We start from the raw sequence: 14,518 nt of genomic DNA, 5'->3' as shown, positions 1-14,518 counted from the left end.
GAGTATTTAGTTATTTCCCCTGTTGAGGAAAAAAAAAATACAAGTAAACATAAATTAATACTCAATATTAATTAAATAAACTGCTTTAAAATGACTTCTGCATATTTCCTGTGCACTGCAATACTGGTCTGTGCTTGACTGTAGTCCCGTGTGTCTGCTTATTGATTTAACCCATCGCAGTGTATTGGAACTGTGTGAACTAGGGCAACTCACCTGTTCTAAAGGCTATAGCTACCTTCTTTTTTCGAAACAAACACACACACACACACACACAAACAAACAATATCCCGCACGCACTTGCCCATTTAATGGCAGAGAATGCTCTCTTTTTTTTCTTTTCTTTTTGAAGCGGATGCAAATCTGTCGTAAAATAACTTGTGGTGTATATTCCAAGCGTTCTGAGGGTATATCATATGGGTTTGGTGAGAAACAACCAAAATGGCAAGTTTTTACTTATCTTAAAATCTCACATTCCTATGTGCGAGTGGGCAGCAGCTCGCGCCGCGCACGAGCGCATATTTTGAGATACAAATTCTAATCAATTTTAATCAAATACAAGACTACATTATAAAACTCAGGAGAGTATGTATTTTAATATCTCTGTTCTCCGGTTGTCAGTCATAATGACAGTTTCTTGCGTGAACGTTATAGGCCTATTATACCCAACTGTATTCTTTCCTTTTCGTATTAGTGTTTAAAATATTTATTTTGAAATTAATTAAGTAATTATTTACTTAATTAAACAAACAAACAAACAAACAATTAAGCAGGGTAGGGTATAACAGCTGTCATATCATACCCAGCCATGCCCAGCTGATGCAAAGAATAGAATTTATATCTACACAGAAGCAAACCCAGTCTATAGACAACCAAGAACGAATACGTTTGTTGGGAAGATTTGAGGTCGTTACCATTAAAGAGAAGTGATGAGAGTTCACATGATCCATCTGGCATGTAAACAAAAGTTTTGTATAGATTTATAAATAGATTTATAAAACTTTTTGGAATGGCATTTATAACGTGCTTAAATTGTTTACGTTCAGTAGCTATTTAGAACACAAGTCACTGAAGGATAACAAACTCCTCATTCAATAAATGAAGAACTAGCCTAACCAAACACCCCTTTCAAGCCAACCAAGAGTACATAGATATATAACCTAAATAGCCTGTTGTTCTATATTGGGGTTCTGTGTGGAATGAAGGTGTGATTATATAATCTTTTCCAATACAGCAAAACCTGTTGGTGTCTTTGTTTTTGTTTTGTTTTTTCTATCTTTTCTTATCTGTGCTTCTCATCTCTGCACAGTGCAGTTGTTTAAAAGTAATTGCAAAACGACTAGGAAAAGTTAGCTATGAGAAAATTTGCTTGCAGTTGCAGCTGCCATTTTGATTTATATTTTGTCATCGAATGCAATGAAATTCAAACATTTTTCCCTCAAACAAAGGAACACGTAAGCATATTGATAGCTAAAAGGTCAATTTAATTCGAGTGAATTATAACAAGAATATGTCTGAATTGCATAAATTAATTACATCTTTCATCTATGATGATTAATTCAGTTGCTCTCGACTGGTTTGTTTCATGACATCAAGTGTATCATAAAAAAAATGAAATATTGAATCAAATCGTTATTTACTAATATTATCATAAGCTACATAAGCCCAACAAAGAATTAATATGACAGCTAACTAAATGTCTCTCAGTAGCAAAAACCAGCCATGTTTATTCTCCATGCAAGCAAAGTTAATACATTTCGGTATGTTTGCAATTTTTTTCTTCTTTCAGAGATAAAGGGTTGTGTCAAACAACCTGCCTATGTTGGCCTAATTTGACTAGCTTCTACCAGGTGGCAGATTAGTTTCTGCCAAAATACAACAGAATTTGTTTGGATGCTCAATTTTGATGTCAACAACAAAAAATAACTCTTTTAAAAGTCTATTTATTTTGCAATTCTAATTAAACCCTTACAGAGTAAGGGTTTTTTGCATGTTTCCCTGCTGTCCACAATGCCATAAGCCCAGACTTGTGACCCATTTTTTGGGCCATGACCCACCAGTTGAGAACAAGTGAACTAATTTAGCATCGCTATCCAGAGCACAGCTGTTTCTTCTGCACATGAAGATGCCTCAAAGACCTAAAGGTTCAGATCAGAATAGACCACCTTTCTCAGGCCTCACATATATTCCAGATAATGCATTAGTCATGAGCATTTAATATGCACAACTCACTTGACATTTAAACTTGTTCATGTAAAACTGCTTGAAGACAGTGTTTGCTCTCTTTTTCCCTGTGACTGCTATACTTTGAATGCTTCACTGTCCATCTCAAAGCATTGTATTGACGTTCACCTCATCTTTATTTTTAGAGGAGCTTTGGTCACTACAGGACTTTGGCAAATAAAATGTGTTTGCTACTCTATAAAAGATTTACTCGCATTGCACGTTTATTTATGAGACTAGAGGAGAAGAACAAAAGCTGAATGTTTTATTAGCACAGTCCCTCCGGCCTACTTTGTGTTCATTTTAGAAACAAGTGAAAGGGAAGCTAAACAGAAAGTTGCTTGTAAACAGACTAGTAGCTATGGTAAATAGTGACCGTGCTATGAACAGTTTCTTAGGACCAGCTGATTCGTCCCCCACAATGAAATTCAAATGAAAGAAATCTCTCAAGGAAAAGGGTAATTTAAAAACGATTATCTGGAGGGGTAGGCTGGCTTGTTATGAGTTTTCATTGCAAAGGATATTAGTTAAAGGTTTGTATTGTATAAATGTCAAGCCGGTGGGTTAAAAAGACAGCCAGTCTCAAATTTGCATGCTTCATCATGTCAAACTCAAAATGAACTGAGAACTGCTTTGTAATTAATGCTTAATCAGGCGATCCAATCACAACTGGATAAGAAGATCCTTTCTCACCTATACAGTGAGTGTGTGTTCTTGAGTGTGTGTGGCCTTTTATTTCTCTTTGCTGTCACGTCACCTTTAGCGGTGCAGAGGACTGTGGTGGAATCTGCTGAACTTTTCCCCAAGCCCCTTAAAAGCTTGTATTGATTTCACCCACGCAAATCCTGATAAAAATTCCACTGACACAAAGAGGTTGCAAAGCTCAGGTTTGTGTGTCTGATTGTGTATGTGTTAGTTTTGCTGCTGCGGTTTTATCTCTGGTCTGAGATCAGCAAGAAGCATTAGTAGGAATAGGAAATTATTCTGCTTTCAGGTACACATGGAATGCTCCTCCTTCCGAATTTAAGAGTCAGGTGTGTTGGGTGTTTTTCAACTATAGGCACTTTGGATCCTGTGCAGTACAAAATAAAACACACTTTTAACATTTTCACTGTTTTATCTGTCCACTAAAATGTCCAACAGTCTTTGCACATACAGAAAATAGGACAGAAATTCTTCTATCATGCATGTCATAAACATTTCCACCAGTGTCATTTTTAGCATTTATTATGTACTGTATTCCACAGTATTTTATTTTTTCACTTAATCCATTTGATTGTAAATAATGCACTATAAAAATATGATATTTACCTTAATTTTACTTCACAAATCATGTCTCAAATTTAATCTCAAGCTGCTCTTCTGAGACTGTTGTCTCACTGATAAAACACTAAATTTGGAGAAAAAAAAATCATTTGTTATAATGGACTTGATGGCAAAAACTGAGATTGTAATCAAAAATAAAATACATTTCACAAATTAAATATTATAATCATTACTCTCTTTTCTATTTTAGATTAGTTTCTTTCTCTTTTTTGTTTTAAAATGTAATTCATAATTTTTTCTGATGGATTTTTATATTTTAAGATTAAAACTCTGGGTCAAATGTAAAACTACACAATCTATACAAAAAAAAAAAACATTTGAAAAGAATCAAAAATATATGTTTCCTGGACAGTTTTAATGTGACTTTTATAAAATAAAAATAAATAAAAATCTGTTAAATGTCTGTGCTGAGTTTGAGCTAGCAGACCTATTCCAATACACCCCAAGACCCCCAAAGGGTGAGTCATTAGCTTTACATTAGCTGACTATAAGCTCTGTTATATATAACAAATATTACTAAAATACTGCAATAGAATAACTTTGCAATACTATTCACAACAAAATATTGCAGAGCTGCTTTCCATCCTCTTTCATCTGGACATCACAACCTCGCAATTCTGAGTTCCCCATTCATTTGCCTGGTCATTTACATGACACAAAATTTATGATTACAATATTTCTTATTAATTTCCCTTGGTCTCTACTCTTCCTCCACCATCTCTCCTTCACATACCCATATGGTGTAATAATATAATGCATTATCCAACCAAAAGGGGAAGCAAGTGATTATTGGCCAAGCGAGGTGGGGGAAGGGATGCATATGTTATAATTTCATTAGAGAAGATGGCTCTATATGTATTGGACAGGCATAAAGTATACACTAACAGCCTCATTTGATAGACAGCTGAAGCATGACAGGGCTAATCAGAATCTCAGCTGCCCTCCACTGGAACGGCGACACTGATGATTCACTTTGGAGTATCAACATAAAGCAAAGGGTTGCGAACACCATCCCACGCTACTGTTAAACAGCGGAAACCGCGGCTATCACGGCTCTTCAACACCACATCCAAAATCCAGCATGACACAGCAAAGCGACAGAACACACACATACACACACCAACATGGTGTTTAGCAGCATTTAATGCAGCATGACATTTTGTACTAATTTAGTCCTGCGTAGGAACACAAGTAACTAGTGGGTTGCTCTTGGTATATATTGATACTAGAGTGTTTGGATTTGCGTGGTTAGTCACCATGCCATGTTCCTGCTGCTTGATAGTATATAGTCACATGGCATTTACGGCTTATATGATTGGCTAAACAGATATTAGAGCTCTATATTTATATGCATTTTGAAATTTTAATAAAAAGAAAATGGGAAGGAATTAAACTAACGACAAAGGGAGAAAAAGAAGAGAAAGAGATTTGAAAGGTGCTATTCTGGGAACTGGCTTACAAAGAACTGTATGAGAAAGAGATCCCCCTCTGTGTAAAAATCTTAGAAAAACAGAAAAGAAAGCGAGTGGCCGCTCTGATTTCCCCCCTGGGTGCTGTTTATCCGGTGGAGGTGAGGTGTGTGTGGGGAGTGGTAGTGTGCAGTGTCCAGTTCCAGGCTGTTACAGATGGTAATTTTGTCAGAAATCACTGAGCTGCTGCCAACTCCAGGCTGGAGATACAGCAAGCGACGGCTGGTGTGCTGTGCCGAATCCTGCCTGTGAGGACCAGCCACCAGCTTTTATTCTCTCTCTCTCATTCAGACTCACATGCACTGGATAAAATACTGTTTGCCAGGATTTAGCAAAGCGACTGGAAGCTGCTACTAGAGAAATAAATGCTTGAATTCTGTTTATGTTGGATTTATTTTATCTGTCATTATTTGTCTTTTAGCTTCTCATCTCTGCACAGTTATCTTGCAGTTCCAAACCCATATGATTTTCTTTCTTTCGTTGAACAGAAATGAGAAAGTTTGAAGAACTGTGGTTGCAATGACAATGACAATGACAGCGTGTTGATGCTTTCAAGGATGTAAAAGTACCACAAAAAATCATAACAGGGAGCCATTGCAAAGTCTTCTGAAGCTATATGATTTGTTCATGAATCAATTAATAAAGTATCAGTGTATAAAAGGCTTCAATTTTGGTCTGTTCCTCACAAAACTATTTATTGAATGCATTGTAAGACTTCAGAAAACTTGATATTATAGCACACAAGTCACATGGGCCTCTTTTATGATATTTTAATGGTGTCCTTTCTGAAGCTTGAAATGCTCAGCCCCAATTCATTTTGTTTAACTTAACTGTAAAGAAAGGAACAATGACACAATTTTGCAAAACATGGTAGAAAAATCCAGACTGGTTTAGATTTGGAACAATATTAAGGCAAGTGAATGATGACCATTTTATTTTTAAGTGAACTATCCTTTTGACAGCACGTTTGTGTTCCAAATGCCAGCCATTTTTTTTTCAATTGGGTATAGTGTACATTATACAAAGTTACATAATGTTATGTTAATCTACTGCATACATGTTCCCTATCAGGCTTTTATCTTTATCTCTTTATCCCTCCCTGGAATATATGTTACACACATTGCAACTTTTGGTAACACTTTATTTTAAGGTGTCCATAATACAGTGTAATTACCTAGTTAAGTACTTAGTAGTAGTTGTTGTACTTACATGAAACAAAATGTACTTACCATGTAACTAAGTTATGGAACAGCCTGTACTTACAGTTTGTAATTATGTAGATGTAATAGGCAGCTACTGTTACACATATGTAACAGGTCGAGTCTGTTACACAGCTACTTATGTAACCAAAAGATTATTACATATGTGTTGCAGACTTTATACAACGTAATTATAAATGTAAGTACACAGACATAAGCTACTTAAAATAAAGTGTATCAAGACTGTACTTAAGTGTACTTCATGTTTATCTATACCAGGGATCCTCAAATCTGGCCCACAAGATCCACTTTCCTGCAGAGTTTAGCTCTAACCCTAATCAAACACACCTTTCTAATTACATTAAAATTACAGAATATTACACATGTATAAGCTACTTAAAATAAAGTGTATCAATATTGTAGCCTGTACAAGTAGCTGTGTAACAGACTCGACCTGTTACATATGTGTAACAGCTGCCTATTACATCTATATAATTACAAACTGTAACAGGCTGTTCCATAACTTAGTTACATGGTAAGTACATTTTATTTCATGTAAGTACAACACCTACTACTAAGTATTTAATTAGGTAATTACTCTGTATTATGACACCTTAAAATAAAGTGTTACCCAACTTACACTTCAGTTTAGCTATTTCTTCACTACGCATTATGGAGCAATCCCACTTGAATGACAGTTGTTCCCGTCTGCCATTTTATTACTTTCAGACAAACCATTGCTATTTTTAATGCAATTTCATGTATGTCCAATGTGTATGTCCAATAAAACAGTATTTTTAATAGAATTATCCAAAATATGGTAAAACGTTGTTGCTTGGGCACTAACAGTTACATATTGAATGCATAGACAAACTGGAAGTTCTCTTTTGCACGTTTTAAAATAATTATTGAGAATGCATGTTCTTAACTATGTAGTCTTATTTCCAAATGAAGCAATGTAGAATCAACAAGTAGGCCTACACTTCGTTTGCTCCAGTGCAAATCAGTATTACTAACATTTAATTTCATTAACATCATTCAAATATTGATTCAGGTCATTAAATGGGCAAAGATTTAACAAAGGGCTAAAAAGTAAACAAAACGTTTTTTTGTTGTTCGCTTAAGTGTTTGATGCCACACTTTTCAGAGTGAATAAGTGAATAAGTTCGAAATCAGAATTTAATGTATAAAGAAGCACAACAACGGTAAGAAATCTGTCAGTCATGAGTGTGACCAGAAAGAAACATACACGCAAACATACAATGCGAACAGTATTGAACAGTTCATTAGCAAATGACTCTTACGAGCCAATTCCTTTAGCGAATCATACAAAGAGGCCTCACTTGTGGTTCAGACGAACCGTCCTTTCTGAACCAGTCAAAGCGGTTACTGAATCAAAAAACTTACTGAATCAATACTTGACTCGCTGAACTGCTATACAAGAATCATCACTTTAATATGTAAACGAAGTTTCGTATACTTACAATTTTGTTTTTCTGAAGTTCCGTAATAGTATGTTTTACTATAGCTGAATTAACGACGCAATAACATTGGTTACATTTTCGAGCATCAAACTCCTTAACCACGCTTCCACGTACGCCCTACGTAAGTAAACGTCAGTTCGATGTTGTGCGTGAGTTTTCTGTGAAGAGTGCATGGTGTTTTTAATATAAGGAATTAGGATGTTTCTATTTAAAGAAATATACCTATTATCACATATAACAGCATTCTGTGTAAAATACATCTATCTATTTGCACTAGTCTCTAATAGAATTGTCAGTTTCTTGAAAGACGCCAGCCTGAAAAATGGGCGGTATGTTACCTCAGTAAAAAGAGCGGGTGAGGTGTTCAGTTTGTCACCGTGGAATATAATATTTATAACGTTCTAACAAACGTCCCCGGTTTTGCAAAATCCTTCGTTATTACTTGTCAAAGAACAAAACTTGCTTTGCATTCAAATGAAAACTTCTAGAACATTTAGGTGTTACCTCAGAATAAAATAATTATTTTCCAGAGAGTTTTTTCTTACATTTCTCTTCAACTCTTACATTTTATTTGAATAATTGTTTCTGCTTGAAATGTATGATACAAATTGCTTAACAAGCAGCCACAGATGTCCATGAAATTAAAGGCTACTCTTGATTTTTAGAAACGACTTCTGCAGCTCACATACAGCTCAGTTGCTTTGATAACTGACTTTTTGCAGTAAAATTTAAAACCTCCAAAATGTATTTCTTCCAAGATATATGTATTTAGTAGTATTGTAAAACTGGCATCAAAGCTTTGTACATTTTAAAACTCATTTGCATGAGGGGCTGACAAACTGATTGGGGCCTAAGACTTCTGGGCAGATTCACAAATACAAGCAGGTTGGTTTTGTTATACACTCGAGATGAACTACAAAATATCCGTAAGAGCATTATAGCCTAATGCAGTAGTCCTTAAAGTTGATTTTGATCTGGCTAATATATCTTACTTTTTGCAGTCTCAGTAATGTTTGGTTTGCCACCTGACAGGAGTGAACTGCCTAAAATAAGTGACAAAACTGAGCATGGATATCTGAAGCATTGCAAGCTTTTGTCTTTTTTAAAGCCACGTTTCCTGGACTTGATTTAGCAAGCCTGATTCAACTCATCTGCTCATGATTAGAACTGATGACTTTATCTAAGATTACTTCAATAGGTTATGTATAATGTATTGATTCAGTACTTTATCATATATGCAGTATTAACCAGAACATCTTGATGCATTTTGGAGGTTGCCAGGAAGCTCTTGAAAAACTTTCTAGAGAATGCAAGATACCAAGGATATGAGTTGCATATATATTGATTGGCTCATTAGGTCTGCCCAAGGAGAAAGTGACTGGTAAACCTTTTCTTGCTTTATTTAAATAATATTTTTCTTTGACACTTATTTTCATGTATTTTCTCTGTTTAGGTTGAGGCTGTTATCTTGCTGCTGTTCCTCCAATTACAAAAGGTCAAAAGCGTTTCTCCTCAGGCATTTGTTGAGGTCTCTGAAGGTATTTTTTAATTGTACCATTTTTTTCCCAAATGGAGATGTAGATTGATGGAGTCTTTCATTTTGCAAAGAATGTGTATTTAGACAATGTTGCTATACAGGTTTATACAAACATTCAGACCTTTGAGTCTAGTGTTAAATCTTTCCAGCCTTTCCTGCTCTGCATTAGGGAACACAAATAGAGTATCCAGTACCCATCATCGTGGACAAGAAGGCAATGAAAAGCAATATGCGAGTGTTTTCGACAGTGATGAACTCTTCAAAGCTCACTTCGTATTCAGCACATCATACAGTGAAGCACTTTGCAGTTGCACCACAGCAGACATCAGGAACAAATTTACTGAGAGGTACGTTTCTGATGGTTATTGATTTAACAGGTCAGGAATGATCATTAAATGTTAGCAGGTTTAAAACTTCAGCATTTTCACCATGTCCTCTGTGCAAACAAGTTTTGGATTTGTACTGTCCATCACTGCTAATTAAATTGTTTTTTGTTTTGTTTTGTTTTTTTCTTTCTTTCTTTTTGAGGTTACCATTCTGGCTGTGTGAATTATGAGAAATTTTGCTTCTAACTCAAAATACTGCTTGGGTTATAGTTCCTTCTTACAGTTTTAAATATACACTGAGCCAGAGGAATAAATAGAAAGCTTTACACTATTCAGGGCTCTACGCTTACTCTTCTTTTAAGGAGCACTTGTGCTCCTAATCTAAAAAATTTAGAAGCACTGTGAAAAATTCAGGAGCACCTTCTAATCAATAACAAAAATTAGCCTTCCCATTACAAGGTAATATTTGACTCCTTAAAGTTATTTACAGGGACATTTCTTTGTGTATTTTTTGTAATGGCATTTTTTTCTCATTTTATGAAAAGTATGTCATATTATGTCAAATTCAAAAATCTATATTTATAAGCTTTACCAAAATTTCTAATTAAAAAAAATAGAATAAGAACAGGTAGAATAAGAATAAGTTACCAATCAAAAGAAATGAATATTAACAAAATTAGTTTCCACTACAAAGGTGGCACAGAAGAATACAAAAGTGGCATGTAGGTAAATTTACAGACATTTACAGAGGCTCAGAGGTGGCATGGATGTTTTAAATTCATAATGTTGTGAGATTAATGTTTTAAATGTAAAAATTTTGAAACTGAAATGACACTTTAAAAATAAAACTGCCAGCAGGTGGTGGCAAGTCACTGATTTTATCACTGAATCATTCATTCAACTGATTCGTTTGAAGAACGGCTGATTCATTCAGGAACGAAGCAAGTGACTGGCTGTTTCTCAATATGCGTTTTTGTCTGTACTTGTGTTCTTGTGGACTTGTGAAACGTCATCAGTAGTCGCCCAAGTACTGTTCTAATTCAAAGTTCACATTTAGCCAAGTACAGTTCAAATCCCCGGATGTGTTCTTGCTCCGCCCCTTTTATCAAGGATGCATCCAGAGGTGACTTGTGCGAAATTGAGGCAGCCAGGTATACCAGAATGCATTTTGCACCAATCAGCGAGCGTTAATTTTCTAAATATTACTGTTATCGTGTCATGAAATGCCGTTCTAAGAGTATTTCAGGCGAGAATGTAGTTATTTAAAACTCAAATCTGCGGTTTATTTATAAAAAGAGCACCTATTTGAAAATTAGTTTCGCCGATTTCGGAGACGTGAGCTCCACGCGATCACTGGGCGCTCAGTGCTCATGTATCCACCGAGAGCAGCCTCACTGTGGCTAGTCCTGACACTTGCCGCTGGCTCTGATGTCTCTGTAGTGGTTAAACATGAGGCAAAATTCGTTTTGGGTATATCTAACAGGCAATCTTTGGTCTCATGAATCTATTATTTCTTCCAGGTCATATCGTTTTGGCTGAGCACAAAGTTATGTTTCATAAATTATTTATTTATTAATCGTAATACAGTGCTGACTTTGTTAATGTTACGTACATCTGACTGAATTGTTTGCTTTTGTCTTTATTTCCTATTACATCAGTCTCTTATACTCTATACTTATACTTTTATAATGACTATTATTACTATTAAAACTGACATTTAACAAAAAAGGCAGAGTTGTGCTTGTCATATTTCATTTTATTATGCATACAGTGAAGATAATCAGAGCATATGTGCACATATTACCTAAACCACATATTAATGTTTTATATTTTTAAAATGAAAACAAAAAGATGGTTGTGTTTTATATTTTGAAGAAAACGAAAAGGCGGTGGTGTTTGATATCATTTCGTTTTATTGTAATGCGTGTACGCGTTGCATGAACCACTTTTTTGTAGCTATTAATATATTAAATGAAACAGAAAATAGACAACGCTGTTTGATATAATATTTTGTTTCACTGTAATGTATATAAGTTCCCTGAACTACGTTTTTGCGGCTATTAATATGTTTACATGAAAACAAAAAGAGGCAGTGGTGTTTGATATTGTATTTCATCGCATTGTATTATTGCATTGTGTTAGAGTGCACCACTATTCCCACTGGAGATCAAATTTAGCTTTATGTGGAGTTGTTTTTTAAAGGGCACCTATTATGCCCCTTTTTACAAGATGTAATATTGGCCTTGGGTGTCCCCAGAATATGTCTGTGAAGTTTCAGCCCAAAATACCCCACAGATCATTTATTATAACAGCTGGAAAATGTCATTTTTGGGGTGTGTCTAAAAAAGCTATTTTAGAGTGTATGGCTTTAAATGCAAATGAGCTGCATATTCCCGCCCTGTCTCCAGAAGAGGGCGCTGTGTATACGTTTCTCTGCATTGCATATCTACAGCAATAAACAGCCTGGTAGAAGCAACGTAACTGAGAGCGAGAGAACCGGTGTTCAGCGGTACATATGGGAAGTCAAATGCACTGAAAGTGGGATGAAACAGCGCGATGTTACAGAGCTCGCGCCACGCTGACCTGTCATCGGCGCGGATCTATGGCCCGAGCTGCACGACTCTGCCGAACTAATCTCACTCTACTAATGGCGCGAACTAATCTCACAACCACGGCGCTGATCAGTTCAAAATACTCAATGTATGCATACAAATACGGTTAAAACGCTAAGCACTATAATGACATGGCATTCACAAATGAGTCTGGAGTGTTTTTAGGTAGATTTTGAGGCGCATTACCTTGAAAAATTAAGTAATCCACAGCGTCCTCAGCAGCTCAGATGTTCAGTCTTACATCCAAACACAGAACACGGGGATTGCTTTTGAGACATTGTTTACGTTACAGCTACTAGAGCACAGGAAAATGCAGGACAGCATTACCGCTGAGGTAGCAATGCAGGGCTGTCATTCAGCCCTGTGGCCCCTCCCTCCGAAATGTGACATCACACTGCGTGAGAATCAAAACAGCAGGCCTAGTGAGACTAACTTGGCTTAAAGTGCCCCTATTATGGATTTTTGAAAATTACCTTTCATGCAGTGTGTAACACAGCTCTAAGTGAATGAAAACATCCTCTCAAGTTTTAAATCTAAAAGTACACCTTGTATAAAGTTATTGTCTTTCAAAAGAAAGAGTCGACTACGACTCATGAAAACGAGTCGTTTTTAAAACGAATCTTTAGCTGTTTCAAGGTGATGTCAACATGAAACATTAGCATATTTATGTGCATTAGCACTGTGAGGGTAAATCCGTTGGGGTACAGTTAGGGTATGTCGAAAAACTTCCAACTCATTTTCTCCTCCAACTTCAAAATCATCCTACATCGCTGCAGAAGCACCAACAGTGTCTACAAAGTGAACGTGCAAGGAGGGTCAAACACCCTTTACAAAAAAAAAAAAAAGGTAAAACAACGATGTAGTACGATTTTGAAGTTGGATGAGAAAAGTGTTGGGAGTTTTTAGACATACCCTGTCTTGAACCGCTGTACACAGACAAAGTACGCGTGCGCCTTGCAGAGCTAGACAAGACGAGAATTTGTGGTTAAAATGTGTATAAACTTTTTTTTTTTTTAAGAAAATTACAGATGGTTTCGCTAGATAAGTTGTGACTGATAAATTCTTTGCGACTGAAGAAAGGGAGACATGAACATCTTGGATGACGTGGGGGTGAGTAAATTATCAGGAAATTTTTATTCTGAAAGTAGAGTTATTCTTTTAAAAAAACTGTTGCTGTCATGTACTCTGTACTGTAGCATGCAAAATACATATTTAGTTGTGTGTGTTGTGTTCGCTCTGCACAGCTTGTTGGTCTCCGTCTAACCGGCTAACAGCAATATCTGCTCGCCTGCAATTATCTAGAAATATGTCGATGAATAGTTAATGTTTGTCGTTGTTATTATTTGGAGTTCTGATAAAGAATAGAGCAATAGGTTGGTGTACAAACTGCAGTGCTTTATCAATGCGTTTCTGACTACCGCTAACGCATATACCGTGGCTGTTTGGGTGTTTACCACCGAGCTGTGGGCTAAGTGGCGATGGGCGTTCCGTTATTGACATGCGCTACACGCAGTAGACCAATCACAACAGACTGGGTCATCAGACCAATCACCGCAGATTAGCGTCACACAAATGAGGAGTTTGGAAAAATGAATAGTTGAAGGAACCGTTTGGGAGTTGTGAGCAAAAAAGGAAAAAATAAATGCATATTTTACCTTGCATGCATGTCAACCTGTTGTTGGGGACTCCCAAAACCAAAATATGAACCTTTCATAACCCATAATAGGGGCACTTTAAAGGGGATTAAAAAAATGAGGAGTGGGTGGATTCTTATTATTGTAGGGTGGTTGTGTTCACACATTTATGTCCAAACACCATGTAAAAGTGGTTTTCTAGTGTGTGATTACCAAATGAGACTTGACTTTTCTAATCATTTGCCAGATTTACAGTCTCTATCTGATTTTTAATCATCATTGTGTAGCTTTAAAGTATTAAATCTTTGGGCAATTTTCATTTTTGGGTGAACTATACTTTTGAGAAAAACTTTAGAGACCAATGCTTTGAATTTCAAAAATCATTACAGCGCAAGTTTAGATATTATTAATAGACATTGCACCACTTTACCATCAAATTTATATATATATAAAAATTGCACTCTTCGTAAAAAATCCCTGATTTATTGAGTCAGAAACAGTAACCGTGAGGAACAGAGCATGGTGAAAGAACAGTCTGCTTTATCAGTCTGCTTTTTATACTCTGTGAACGTGGGAAGATAAAAGAAAGGATAAATAAATGTAGAATTGATAGAACAGGGAAGTCATTTGCGAGGTGGGACATCCTTTTTTTTGCTTAGGTATAACATGTACTACTGAATCATGCACAGGAATGAGTATTAAGAAAGTCAA

The 14,518-nt window shown here is 36.0% G+C and overlaps 1 protein-coding gene and 1 long non-coding RNA gene across 5 annotated transcripts in view; one reads left to right on the top strand and one right to left on the bottom strand.

Annotated features, from left to right (window-relative positions):
• Positions 1 to 14,518, bottom strand: part of fgf11b (fibroblast growth factor 11b) — a 54,139-nt gene that overhangs the window by 29,866 nt on the left and 9,755 nt on the right. The window contains exon 1 of one of the 4 annotated variants that reach the window (XM_058790049.1): positions 7,699 to 7,792. The exons of the other annotated variants lie outside the window; for them this stretch is intronic. The gene's annotated coding sequence lies outside the window, so the exon portion shown is untranslated. Of the gene's footprint in view, positions 1 to 7,698; positions 7,793 to 14,518 lie in introns of those variants that run through there. 4 annotated transcript variants of the gene reach the window in all.
• LOC131548610 (uncharacterized) overlaps positions 7,631 to 14,518 on the top strand; it is a 49,703-nt gene continuing 42,815 nt past the window's right edge. Inside the window, exons 1-3 of the long non-coding RNA XR_009273203.1 lie at positions 7,631 to 7,819; positions 9,152 to 9,236; positions 9,385 to 9,582. This is a non-coding gene — a long non-coding RNA (uncharacterized LOC131548610). The remainder of the gene's footprint in view (positions 7,820 to 9,151; positions 9,237 to 9,384; positions 9,583 to 14,518) is intronic.

Source organism: Onychostoma macrolepis, chromosome 10, assembly GCF_012432095.1.
Source record: "Onychostoma macrolepis isolate SWU-2019 chromosome 10, ASM1243209v1, whole genome shotgun sequence".
Classification (NCBI taxonomy): domain Eukaryota; kingdom Metazoa; phylum Chordata; class Actinopteri; order Cypriniformes; family Cyprinidae; genus Onychostoma; species Onychostoma macrolepis.
This window is presented reverse-complemented; position numbering and strand designations above follow the sequence as displayed.